At 43.8% G+C, this 14,806-nt stretch overlaps 1 pseudogene; it reads right to left on the bottom strand.

The window, feature by feature from the left end:
- Window positions 1-213: 213 nt before the first annotated feature.
- Window positions 214-794, bottom strand: LOC139006979 (B9 domain-containing protein 1 pseudogene; annotated as a pseudogene).
- Between the last annotated feature and the right edge of the window lie 14,012 nt (window positions 795-14,806).

Genomic DNA, 14,806 nt, shown 5'->3' with positions numbered 1-14,806 from the left:
TAATTAATGACCACATTTCAACAAGCTTACTTTGTGGATGTGAATGCATGAGTAATACCCAAAACCACAACCCCAGACCTTCGGTTGAAAGTTCTACTGTCAGAATTATCCTGATTTTTTTTTCTCCCCCCACCCCCACCTAACTACACTGGAGCAGGCAGTGGCCTCCTGGCGTTGTGGGAGCCGCTCAGTCTGCACGCTGCTTGGCCAGGCTCACTGGGGGAGGCCCTGGGGCAGGCTGGGCCCCAGACCCCCTGCATGTCCGCAGGCCCAGTGTCATAGCCCAGCTTCCGCATGTCCTTGGTCACCACGTTGAAGAGGAGAGTGTCAAAGCCCTGGGAGCGGATGCGGGTCACTTCCCAGCCTTCACCCTGAGCCACCACCTTGGGGTCCGTGTACTCAGGCCTCCGTCCCATGAACCAGCTTGTGAACTTTTGCAGCTTAGATGTAGATTCTGGGACAAACATGGGGATGGTCCTTTTGTGCCTGCCAGGCGAGAAAGGCACGTACACTGCCCCGTAGCCTCGGACCACGTCGTTCCCGAACACGTCTGGCCCGTACACGCTGAGCACAATCTGTGGCCAGCCGAAGGGGTTGGTGCTTTTGAAGGTGACGTCGATGGGGAAGTTCCACACCATCTGGGAGATCCCCTCCTCCAGCCCCGCGGTGGGGGCCCAGTCGTGGCCCTACACGAAGGAGTACTTGCAGTAGAGATCATCGTACTCAGGAAACTGGGCACTCTCCACCTGCCCGCTGACCATGAGCAGGAAGACGCTGGGGCCCGCGGCCGCCATCGCCGGGGGGCAGGGAATACCCTCCTGATTTTTTTCTGAGCAGGTAGGGAGATAAAAATAAAGAAACCAACAGGAAACGCATAAATCTGTGCTTCTGAAAGGAGAGGGTCACATTCCATTGGAAGAGAAGGCGCTTTCCCTGTAGGAACTGCTTTCTGTGACATTCTGGGAAGTGAGTCCAGAGTAGAAAGGTCCTTTTCAGCCTGTGTCTGGACTGGTCTTCCTCTCCTGCTGGCTCCCACACATTACCACTGTCTCTACCCATGGTGAGCTCCATAGGCCAAACCACCTGGGTAATAGAATTATGCTTCTGATGGACCTGCCCACCCTCCAAACAGCTCTCCAGCCACCAATGAGTACTCAGAGACCCAGATTTTTATTGACTCTGGGCCTGAACAAAAGTAGAGAACATATAAAATTATCAAGGTTTTTTGGTTAATTCCCTGGGTATGAGTTAGCAATTTCTTTCCTCTAGAATTCTAACTTTCTCCTTGTTATGGGTTGAATTATGTCCTTTCACCCACCCCCCACCCCCTGTACAAATTCATATGTTGAAGTTCTAATTCCCAATACCTTACAATGTGACCTTATTTGGAAACAGGGCTGCTGCAGGTGTAATAGGTTGCATTAAGATGAGGTCATGCTGGAATAGAGTGAGCCTCTAATCCAGCAGTTCTCAACCTGTGGGTCGAGACCCCTTTGGCGGTCGAATGACCCTTTCACAGGGGTCGCCTAAGACCATCCTGCATATCAGATATTTACATTACGATTCATAACAGTAGCAACATTACAGTTATGAAGTAGCAACGAAAGTAATTTTATGGTTGGGTCACAACATGAGGAACTGTATTTAAAGGGCCAGAAGGTTGAGAACCATTATGCCCTTAGGAAAATAAGAAATTTTGATACAGATACTCCCAAAGGGAAGGGAAGGTGAAGACACACAAGGAAAAGGCAGCCATCTGGTAACAGTCGGAGACAGGAGTAATGTATCTGCAAGTCAAAGAATGCCAAGGACTGCTGACAACTAACAGAAGCTAGAAGAGGCAAGGAAGAATTCTCCAATCTCCAGAGAGAGCATGGCCCTGCTGGGACCTTGATTTCAGACTTGTAGACTCCAAAACTGTGAGACAATAAATTTCTGTTGTTTTAAGCTACCCAGTTGGTGGTACTTTGTTATATAGCAGCCTCGGGAAACTAGTACAGTGATCTATCACCAAAATTTGTTTAATGGTCTATCAGCTGACTTGCAAATAACTATATTGCCATAAAAAGTAAAAAGCCCAATAAGAGTTTTTTATTTGAGTCCAAAATAGATAAGTAGACAAACAAATGAAAACTAAATTGGGTTCTCTATTGTCTTTCACCCAACAATGAATCGATCTCGGCCATATACAGAGATTTCCAAATAGTCAAATGATAAAATCAAATTCCCAATCATTATTGCCACAATAGGGGGAATAACTAATTGGCTTTGTTCAAAACAAAACCAAAATTCAATATCAGTATAGAAGGAAAAACCCTATGGAAACAGAGAATGCATAAATTTCAAGTTCTATTGACATTTAGATGCATTCCAGAAGCCAAAAGAAGGGGTGGGGGCATGCTCAGCTGGTCATGAGGTACACTTCCCCTGCAGTGCTGTCCGTCCCTCTGGTTATGTTTAGTGGATTCAGATAATGTCTCCATGAGTAAAGGGATATTTTTTAGGCTAAATTATGATCGATCTTCATTTAAATTTAAATGAACACATATTCAAGAGTTTTATTTAAATTGTTAATTAATGAAAGAAGCGGGAAGAACTTTAAAAACTGTTCAACAGAGAATTTTGAGTATAGACATATAGTCGATTAGGAATGCTGAAATAAATATTGCCATTTGTGACAACATGGACGGATCTTGAGATTATTATGCTAAGTGAAATAAGTCAGATGGAAAAGGACAACAAACATATTATTTCACTCGTATGTGGAACACAAAACAGAAAAGTAACAAACTAACAAAGCAAAATGAAAAAAAAAAAAAAACCTCATGGATACAGACAACAGAATAGTGACAACCAAAGGAGAAGTGGGGTGGAGGGAGAAATGGATAAAGGAGTCAAACACGGTATATGGTAGCAGGTGAAAGCTAGAAGCTGGTGGTGAGCACACAATAGAGTATACAGAGGTGGAATTATAATGTTGTACACCTGAAATTTATATAATGATATTAACTAATGTTACTTCAATTTAAAAAATTGCTAATAGATGCAATATTTGCAACCCCCAGAGGACAGAAACAATTTCACCTTCACTGGACAAAATTTATTTGCATTTCTATGAGCAGAAATCGCTTGTATCACAATCAGTTCAATAGTTTAAAGATAGATTATAGATGCAAATAACCCCAAAAGGTGTGTTATACTGCCAAGCATTCCACTGAAACTGGAGCTAAGAGAGCTATTTAAAGTCATGGAATCAATCACAACCCTAACATTGGCCAGAAACCAAAGATGCAGGACTATTCTGGTCTAATTTTCCTTATCCTTTTATTCCTGCCATAGGGAGATTCTGTTGAGTAAGGAGTCCACAAATGTATGACCTAGCATTCTTTTTTGAATTTTCTTATTAAGAGTTATATTTTAAATTAAATTTATTGGGGTGACATTGGTCAACATGACCTTATAGGTTTCAGTGTGGGTGGGTTTCTATGCTACAAGATCTATATATTGCACCATGTGCTCACTACCCAAAGCCAAGCATTCTTAACTGCTTTCTGCCCTTTGGTACCGGACACCAAGGAGATGGGTGCCAGAAATAAGAAGTACTAGAAATGAAGCTTAAAGCCCCTTTAATTTGTACATGAGGCAGGAGAAAACTGTTAAATGTAGGATTTTATGGGAAAAAAAACATGGAACATAAACAAAAATACAGGGTATAGTGAGGTTTTCTTGATTGTGTATATTTGATAACTAGAGAGGGAAGGAGGGAAATAGGAAGAGGAGAAAAGAAAGAGAGGGGGCAATTTATTACTCAGTCATGTTTCTATTCTTCAGGCTTAATAGTGAACAAAGAGATTTTAAAGTGGTTCCCGTGGTGAGTGCCTGGCATATAGTCAGAACTTAGTACATAAAATGTAGACAGACATAGACATATACAGGAACATGGAGAAAGACTTGGAAGAAGTACAAGATCAGAAGGGGGGAAATAGCTACCCCCAAAATTTTGTTTTCAAACTAGTGGTGAACCCTGTTGACATAGACTGATAATTGTCAGACTTAGAGACTTGAAAAGCAAGATCAAAAGTTACCAGACGATCAAAAAGAGCTCATTACCTCTTTGCTTTTGCTTACTTTGTTTGCACTTATACATAATGCTGCAGCACATAGATTGTGTTACATGAATGTTTATATATATATATAAAACCCCAATATGCAAATAGACCAAACGGCAGAACAACCGAACAACCGGTCACTATGATGTGCACTGACCACCAGCGGGCACATGCAGAACATGGCGGGTGTCAGCAGCAGGCAGCAGAGCACGGAACATGGCGGGCATCGGCCAAAGCAGGATGGTGGAGCAGGTGAGCAGGGGTGCCAGACCAAGGTGAGGTGCCAGTCACTGTCATCGTGGCAAGCCTCTGGTGTTTACTGAAAATTCTTTGTTTCCGTGCACCGCGGTCCCGCCGGGCACTCGCACCTGCTACCGGCGCCAGACCCCTCACACCCACTGCCAGCACCTGGCGCCATCCCCGATTGCTCCACGCCATCAGCAGGTGCAAGCAGTGGCTGCCAGCCCCGATAGCCCCTCCAGGGCTTCTCCACCTCCCCCTGCTCCTGAGGGGCGATTGGGGCCAGCGGCCGCTTCTCCCACCCGCTGCTGGTGACAGGCCTGCTCACACACCCTGTTGGCACCGGAGCCACCACTTGCACCCACTGCCGGTGCCGGCCCTGCTCGCACCAGCAGCTGGCACCAGTCCCGATTGCTCGGCGCCATCAATGGGTGTGAGCAGTGGCTGCCAGCCCCAATTGCCCCTGAGGGCTTCTCCACCTCCCACTGCTCCTGAGGGGTGATCAGAGCAGTAGCCATCACTTGCACCTGCTAACGGCGATGGTCCCTCTTGCACCTGCTGCTGGCACCAGCCCCAGTCGCTTCACGTCATCAGCAGGTGCAAATGGGGCAAGCACCATCAGCTCATGGGAACAGAGCTGCCAGCAGACAGGGGACTGGGGCCGTGGCGGGGGAGGGGGGCCAGGTGGGGGCGCAGAGGATGGGCCGAGACCCTCCCCTGTGCCCACCAAAGCCTCTCGGCCCACAGTTCCTTTCAAGGTGCATGAATTCATGCATTGGGCCCTTAGTATTAGATAACTTTCTTACGAGCAGTTTCTGAAAGCAGAATAACTATGACAAACTATGAAATACAAGAAACTTTCATACATATTGAGCCATTCAATTTCCCCACAGCAGTTCAGAGAGTCTTATCTCTTTTAAATGAGTAAAGCTCAGTTTAGTGTATTGCTTAAGTGAAAAACAAAGCTAGGATGTGAACTGATTCTATAACTAGTTATGTAAGTTCCCCAAACCTACACTCTACTAGCTCTTTCATTTACTAGCTCCATTTGGGGGTTCTTGGAAGTGATAAAAGAATGTGATGGGGGAAACTTTAGTATGATACCAAGGAAGTAAAGTAGTAGTAACTAGCTGTAGAAGCAGACAAGAAGTCCTAATTCAAACTCTTCTATATCTTTGCTTGATTAAGAATGAGAAACAGCCTGGCTGGTGTGGCTCGGTGGTTGAGTGTCAGCCCATGAACCAAGAGGTCACGGTTTGATTCCTGGTTAAGGCACATGCCTGGGTTGCAGGCTTGATCCCCAATAGGAAGCATGCAGGAGGCAGCCCGTCCTGTGCCCTCTCGCAGTCTGGGACCCCTCAGGGGATGACCACTTGCTGGCTTAAGCCTGCTCCCCGGGGAATTGGGCCTAAGATGGCAATCAGACATCTCTCTGGCAGCCCGGCAGCCCTCAGGGGATGTCCACTTGCCAGCGGGGAGCAGGCCTAAACTGCAGTCAGACATCCTTAGCGCTGCTGAGGAGGCAGGAGAGGTTCCCACCACCACCACTGTACTGGCAGCCATCAGCCTGGCTGTGGCTGAGCAGAGCTCCCCATGTGAGAGCGCCCTGACCACCAGAGGGCAGCTCCTGCATTGAGCGTCTGCCCCCTGGTGGTCAGTGTGTGTCATAGTGACCAGTCATTCCCAGTCTTTCTGCTGTTAGGGTCAGTTTGCATATTACTCTTTTACTATATAGGATAGAGGCCTGGTGCATGGGTGGGGACCGGCTGGTTTGCCCTGAAGGGTGTCCCAGATCAGGGTGGGTGTCCCGCTTGGGTGCCTGACCAGCCTGGATGAGGGGCTGATGGCTGTTTGCATCTGGTCGCACCCCCTTCAGGGTGGGGGTCCCCACTGGGGTGCCTGGCCAGTCTGGGTGAGGGGCTGAGGGCCGTTTTCAGGCTGGTGGGCGACTGAAGCTCCCAGCCTCTCCTTTTTTTCTTTTCTTTTTTTATTCTGGGATTTATTTACCTTCTATGGCTGTCACTGGAGCTGAGAGCCAGCTCCAGCTCTGAGGCCTCGGCTGCTGAAAGCAGGTATCTGGGGTTTGTTTGGCTTCTATAATTGAAACATAGTTGCTTTCGAAGCTGTTGCTTTCAGGCTCAGAGCCGGGCCATGGCAGGCGGGGAACCTTGGCTTCCTCCATCGCCAGGGCAACCAAGCCTTTTGTTCGCTTCAGCTACGTGGCTGCAGTTAATTTGCATATTGCCCTGATTAGCCAATGGGAAGCATATCGGAGGTACGGTTAATTACCCTATTTGTCTTTTATTAGATAGGATATATAATTTTTTTTTAAAGAATGAGAAACAGCTATCTTATAATAAACTAGAGGCCCGGTGCATGAAATTCATGCACTGGGGGGGGGGGGGGGGGTCGTGCCCTCAGCCCAGCCTGCGCCCTCTCCAATCTGGGACATCCCTCTCACAATCCAGGACTTCTGGCTCCTAACTGCTCACCTGACTACCTGCCTGATCACCTCTAACTGGCCCCCCTGCCAGCCTGATCACCCCTAAATGCTTCTGCCTGCCAACCTGATCTCCCTAACTGCCCCCCTCTGCCAGCCTGGTTGCCCCTAACGCCCCCCCTGCAAGCCTGGTTGCCCCCAACTGACCCCTCTGCTGGCCTGGTTGCCCCTCACTGGCTCCCCTGCTGGCCTAGTCACCCCCAACTGCACCCCTGCTGGCCTGGTCACCCCCAACTGCCCCCCCTGCTGGCCTGGTCATCCCTCACTGCCTCCCTCTGCCACCCTGGTCGCCCCTCACTGCCTCCCACCCCCCACCCCCCCGCTGGCCTGGTCGCCCCACGCAGCCTGCTGCTCAGTTGTTTGGTCATCCCTCACTAACTCCCCTGCTGGCCTGGTCACCCCACACAGCCTGGTATTCAGTCATTTGGTTGTCCCTCACTAGCCCCCCTGCCAGCCTTGTCACCCCACTCAGTCTGTTTGGTTGTCCGTTAAGTTGTTTCGGATGTGATGGCCCCTGGTTCTTTATATATATAGATTCTCTCTGCTGGTAGACAGTATTGCTTAAAACAAAGTAAACAGAAATAACTAGATTTGATGACAAATATTGGGGGAAAATAACCTTAAATCAATGTTAAATCAAGGTGCATGATTTTAATGGAAAATAAAGGTTTAGCTAAAAATTGAAAAGCAAAGAATAGCATCTATCAGGAAATTAAAAAAAAAAAAAAGTAGGGATGTGGAACTCTGCTGGAGCCCTGAAGTCGCCTGAGTGAGGCTGACTCAAGCTTCTCAGCTTGTCAAAACTTAAGAGTCCAAGGAGCTGCTTTTATCCTCCAACGACCTCTGTGGAGGTGAACCATTGCACACCAACACCATGGCCTCATGATCCTTGTTTCCTTACGAACATGTGTTTCCCGCTCTGCAGCATCCTGTCATTTGCTCCACAGGCTTTTCATCTGTTTCGATCAAGTGTGAAAAAGAATGGCCTGAAACACATACTAAATTCGGTGCAATTAAAATATACATGGCAGCCCAGCCAGGGTGGCTCAGCAGTTGAGCGTCAACCCATGAACCAAGAGGTCACTGATTTGATTCCCAGTTAGGGCACAAGCCCAAGTTGTGGGCTCAGTCCCCAGTGGGGGACATGCAGGAGGCAGCCCATCCATGTTTCTCTCTCATTGATGTTTCTATCTCTCCATCTCTCCCTGCCCCTCTCTCTAAAATAAATAAAAAACTACTTTAAAAAAGAAAATGTATATGGCAATGTAGCAAAGTCATGCCACACACTTTATACTCAGATATACAGGGGACAAACACAGCATCTTTTACAAAACTGATCCAACCTTCCATGCTAACTGAGACATCTCTTCCTGTTTAGCTATCTCTTTTGGGGTAAGTTCTCCAGCTTTTTAGAATATCTCCTCCCCCTCTTTCTCCTCTCCAATATGTTGTCTACAGATTTGATGAAAATCATGTGATTTTAACTATTAGAAGAAAGAGTACTTATGTTCCTCACCTGTAGGTCTTTATGCCTTTTCTTGGTACCTGGGGTTATGAAGTAGTTGGATATGGTTCGGCCCTGTGCATCCTATGGTGACATCTACTAAACGCGGCTGGTCCCTGCTAGCACCACAGAGCATCGTGCAGGCCCCCACTGCTGACGTCAGGGGACGCAGCCATTTGTTTGTTCTCTTCCTGAGACATCTGAGCTCACATCCACAGGGAGACATAAAAGTATCCACTTCTACCAACACTTTGTATGCACATTTCTAAGGTTTGCTGTTCGAATAGCTTTAACATCTCACTATTGCTTTAATTTCCCTGATTACAGCATTTGGGGTCTCACTTTATGAACTTGTTAGCCATTCAGACTCCCCTCTTTACATTGCCTTTTTGTTTCCTTAACCCACTTTCATTTGGTTTCTTGTCTTTTTTATTGTTGGTGATGTTTTCCTATGAATATTTTTATAATTAGATTTATAATTTTAACTTTCACAATGAGATCATTAATTCATGCAGAATTGCATCTGTATACAATGTAAGGTAGGAACCCAAATTTCTATTTCTTCATGAGTGAGAATTTTCCAAACGCCACTAAAATAATCTTGCATCACATTTTAATATGTCACTTTAACTGTCAGCTATATAAGTTCCCCATATACACAGGTCAATTTCTGAGCTCTTTATTCTAATCCATGTGTTTGTTCCATAACCAACAATGTTTTTTAAGCCGAATAATTGTCATGTCTTAATATCCTCTTTTCTTTTTCAAATGTGGCTTAATTATTCGTGGACTTTTATTTTTTCAAACAGGTTTTAAAAAGAGTTTTACAAGTTCGTCAAAAAATATAAATGGAATTTTGATGAAAATTGTATTGAGTTTGTAGATTCATTTGAGAAAAATTGACGTCTTTACTACATGAAGTCAGCCTATCCATTTATTCAAAACTTCTTGTATGTTTTGAATGAAGTTTTAACTACTTCTCCACAGAGATATTGGATTTCTTCTTTAGGTTGGCTCCGAGAAATGTATTTATCTTGAGTGATATTATAAATAGCATCTTATTTCATGTATATGGCCTAGTCAATAACTGCTGGTATAAGAAAATACTATTGATTTTTATAAATTGGTCTTATACCCAAAATTGTGCTAAACTCTCATTTTAGTTCTGTTTTTCTCTTAATTCTGTTGGAATTTCTAGCCATATGATCATTTTACCTTGAAACTGACACTATGTAACACTAATATTAAGCACTACATTGGTTGGCATGTAGTAGCATCGAGGAAAACTGCATATTCTCCCTTTTCTCTCAACCCACACACTCAAAATCATTACCAGTTGACAATAAGAAATTTTTAAAATAAAATTTAAAAGAGCCAGCAGGCCCTGGTCAGTGTACTCAATGGTTAGAGCATTGTCCTGCACACTGAAGGGTCAATTCCCAGTCAAGGGCATGGACCTGGGTTGCAAGTTTGACCCCCCAGTCCCAGTTGGGGTATGTGCAGGAGGCAACCAATCCGTGTGTCTCTCTGACATTGATGTTGCTCTCGCTCTTCTTCACTCCCTCCCTCCCTCTCTTCATCTCTCCGTTCCACTCACTATAAAGAACCAATAGAAAAATATCTTCCATGAGGATGAACCAAAAAAAAAAAAAAAAGAGCCAGTAGTCACAATGTGAAATTCTCTATAATTCTTTTCTTTTTATTCTCTTGCTTGGCTCGACTTTTCTTTTACCTTTTTGTTTTCAGATTTTGAATTATTTGAATTTTATATATGCTATTTTATAATTTTAGTGATAGTTACTCTTATAATTTCCACTTGCATAATTTGACATAAAATCTGAAACAACTTATCTTTTTTCTTCTTCCTGAATAGTTAAAGGTCTTTAAATGTCTTTATTTTACCATTGCCCTTAAATTAGTTTAGTTGGATATACTAGGTGGGCAACTCTGCTTTTTAAAAGCTATTTCCCTTCTTCCTATGTCCTCTGTTGTTGCCATGAAGACGTCTGTTGCCAGTCTAATCACCTACCTTCATAAAGAATGTCTTTTCTTCTCTTTGCAGTGTTTTAGGTCTTCTTTAATTTTCTGTCTTTGGTGTTCTGCAGTTTGATTCTGAATGTGCCCAAGTGTAAATTTATTCATTCAGTCAGTCAGTCAGCCAGTCAGTCAGTCTTCCTTGGAGCTCACCACAAAATTCAAGTTTGAACTGATTATTAACCTGCTAGACAGAAGTCCAATTACGACACTGACATATGAGGAGCTCCCTGAAGATGTACTATCAAGTCATTCCAGTCTGGAAAACTGTCCATTCAGCCCTCGCTAGCTTTCCCCACTACAGAATCATTAAACTGAGTAAAACATGCTGGTGACATGCCTTTGGCTTTTATCATAGTTCAGCATTAGCCACATACATAACGTTTTTGTATTGTCTGTAAATCAGAGTTGAAAACACTAGGTTACAAAACCAAGATGTGAACGGTTCCAAATTTCTCCACCTCCACCCCCACATGCTAATCTTGCTCTCCTTCCATCCCGGCTCTGAGAAACAGAAGTATGTTTTCCCCTTCCAAGTTCACCCACCTTTTTCTCCCGCTATCTCTGACGCTTGACTCAGTAATTACACCTTCCCTGAAGGGTTATGTAAGCCTTTTCCATTCCACCCACTCCTTCCTTACAGGTAAAGACAATTCAAGTTTCGCACTTTCTAAAAAATGAAAACTTTCCTATCTCCTTTCTTGTCCCTCAAGCTAATGACCTCTCCTTGCCACCCCCACAGCCAAACTTCAGAAGGAGGGAGAGCTCTCCTATATCACCCCTCCGCCCACAGACACCGATTCCATTCCAGCTCTGCCGCAATTTGGCTCTCTCCCCCACTACTCACTGAAACCACTCCAGGCAAGATTACTCACGACTTCCTGACCTCTAAAACCAAAGGAGTCTTTTCAGGACAAATCCTAGTTGGATTCTCTAAGGCTTTGGACATCTTGGCCTAATTTGTCATTTTTGACTTTATGATTATCACTCTCAGAATTATTTTTTTGTTGTTGTTTTGTTTTGTTTTGTTTTAATATATTTTATTGATTTTTTTTTACAGAGAGGAAGGGAGAGGGATAGAGAGTTAGAAACATCGATGAGAGAGAAACATCGATCAGCCGCCTCCTGCACACTCCCTACTGGGGATGTGCCTGCAACCAAGGTACATGCCCCTGACCAGAATCGAACCTGGGACCCTTGAGTCCACAGGCTGACGCTCTATCCACTGAGCCAAACCGGTTAGGGCACAGAATTGTTTCTTTACATCGCTTCTCCCGGAGTTGCTTTTCATGCTGTACTCTACCCTCCTTGAGTGAGGGAGATCTACAGGGTGTTTCTGGTCCTCTTCTCATACCCATGTCTATGGCTTCATCTGGTACTTACAAATTAAAGACTCTGAAATAGCTGCTTCGCATCCTTACCTCCCTCCTGAGCACCAGACCTCATTAACTGAATGCCTAACAGCATCCCAAACTCCCTGTGTCCAAACACAAGTCCTTCTCTTTTCCTCTCAGACTTTCTCTTTCTCTCCTATTCCCTGTATTGATAAGTGCCACTATCAGTTTCTGCTCAAGTTTAGAGCAGGGCAATTCTCTAGTCCAGTGCTGTCCAATAGAACTTTCTGTGATGATAGGAATGTTCTGTGTCTGTGGTGACCAAAAGGGCAGTACTAGCCAATTGCGACTATAGGGCACTTGAGATGTGGCTAGCATGACTGAGAAAATGATTTTTTACTGCATTTAATGTTAATGAATTTACATTTAAATAGCCATGTGTGGCTGTCCTATTAAGAAGCCCAACTGTATTCTTTCCTCTCACCTAAATTACTTCAGGTCACTCATAGAGTCTTTCTCCTAAATTTATCCTGAAAAGGTCATTCTCAAAGCAATCCCTCTTTCCTGTCTCCACTGTTGTCATTTGAAAACACCAATCTGTTTATGTCCATTTCCTGTCTCAAATGTCTTTATTAACCTCACATTTTATATTGTATAAAAGATAATATCTGAACTGCTAGTTGTAGCATATAAAGCCTCCCATGATCTGGCCTGCCTTCCTTTCATCTACTTTCTTACCAATGCCACCACCACCACCACCACCACCACCACCACACACACACACACACACACACACACAACATACACACACACACATATACACACACATACACACACACATACACACACACATACACACACACACATATACACACACACATACACACACACATACACACACACACATACACACACACACACATACACACACACACACACACACACACACACCCTCCATGAGAGGCATACTCAGCTCTTTCTTCTTTCCTGTGTGCACAGAAATACCTCTAAGCTCTTGCACACTGTGTACTTGACCTAATTTATACTTTTTCCTCTCTCTCTCAATTCCATGAATTTCTACTCAAACTACAGAAACTACTTCCTGCCTACATTTGTTTGTATATCTATTCTCCTCTGGAAAAAAAACAATGTTCTGTGGAACACTTTCACTTTCATTTGTGAATGAATGAATGAATGAATGATCACAAAATTACAACAATTTCTTCTGTAATTAGAGACCCAAAGTGTACTACCTGAAAAATTTGAGTGCCTCCTTTATTTTAGATAGCTAAAATTATAAGCTTATATATTTTTTCTTCATTGTCTGTGTAAGTCATCAATTTTCATGTGTATTTTTTATAACAATTTTGGAAAATCATATTTAACCTCTAGGTCTATCACTTATTATCCCTGCAACATAATCCCTCTAAGCCCAAATTTTCCCATCTGAAAAGTGGGGACAATTGTGTGGAGATGATAAGTAGTGGGGAGAGAGAGAGAGAGAGGGGGGGGGGGGAGAAAGAGAAAGAGAGAGAGGAGAGAACAAAAGAGAAAAGAGGAAGGGAGGGAAGGCAGGAACATGCAGTGAACCGTTAGGTGGAGGAAACCCTCCCAGACCTCCCCAGGTGACCACAGGAATACACAGATGCCAATGATACTACCTACCGATTTGGGTGGAAGTTTCACAAGATCTAAGAAGCATCTCATTTTTAATGATCTCTGTGAAGAGAGGCAAGTTGTAAGTAAATCTCAGACAACCCTGGATGTTAGATCAGAGCTTGGTCCGAGGCATCCCTGAAAACCAATTCCCCAATCTATGTCTGACTACACTTCTACATGGATCACTCTGATTCTACGTTTGGTCTGCAGACCATAATTACAAATTCATGTCTCTGCAAGCCTAGTCTATAAGTGATAGGGTTTTCATGAGGATCAACGAGATCTTAATGCAATAATCCTTTTAAAGTGTTTAGCACAGAGCCTCACCCATAATAATGATTCAATATGTGGTAGCTATGATTATTATTTATGACATTCAATACTTCTGCATATCCTGAAACTGCAATATATTTTGAGTGCCAAATCATAAATTTCTTTTGCTGAAGTGCCGAGAAGTCAGACTGGAAAGGAACTAGTGGCTGAAATATGTATGTGTGCAGCACTTATCAAAGCTGTCTTTTTATTTTTGTGGTAATCTGGTCAATATCTGTCTTCCTTGCTAGACTGTAATCTTCATGAAGGCAGGGCCCACCAATTTTGGATTATCATCTGATCCCTAGTATCTATAAAAGTGCCAGGAACATGGGAAGCACTCAGTAAATATTTGCTGAGATATTTTGTTCACTTATTTAAAAACATCCCAACACTATGCTAGAAATTAGGGATAAAAATACCTCAAAAAGTCTTCTGCCACTGATGAGCTCTAGTCTAGTCGACAGGTCCCTAAATCAAATGAATGATTACAATAAAACAAAGTGTTACGAGAATCATTCACGTGGAGTACTGTGGGAGAATGTGAGGGCCATTGACCTAGTTAGGAGAGAGGGGAGAGTTAGGGAAAGGTTTCCAGAGAAGGTAACCATTGAGATAATCTCAAAATAGATAAGAAAAGGAGAACAGGCCAGGGAGAGCAAGAAACACAGAAGTGAGAAAGTTTTTGAAGTAATTGAAGAAGGATCTGTAAGAAAAAGAATGGCAAGGGAGGAGGTGGAAAAGTAGAGAGATATCAGAACATGTATTATTAAGGATTTTGAATTTAACTATGAAGACAATCTGGAGACACTGAAGGATTTGAAACAGATACGACAACCTGAAAAAGAAGTAGGGGGGACGAGGTCTCTAAAGTGGCTTCCAATTTTAGAAGTCTGTGATGCAGAAATGTTGAAAGCTACATTTAATACAGTTGTGAACTGCACAATGATGTTTCTGTCAGCTATGGTCTGCATATATGACAGTGGTCCCATAAGATTATAACGGAGCTAAAAAATTCCCATCACCTCGTGATGTTGCAGCAGCTGTGATGTTGCAGCACAATGCATTGTGGCGATGCTGATGTAAACAAACCTACTGCACTGCCAGTCGCATA

This window comes from Myotis yumanensis, unplaced genomic scaffold, assembly GCF_028538775.1.
Source record: "Myotis yumanensis isolate MYYU_CA2020_CCGP unplaced genomic scaffold, mMyoYum1.0.hap1 SCAF_1, whole genome shotgun sequence".
Lineage (NCBI taxonomy): Eukaryota > Metazoa > Chordata > Mammalia > Chiroptera > Vespertilionidae > Myotis > Myotis yumanensis.
This window is presented reverse-complemented; position numbering and strand designations above follow the sequence as displayed.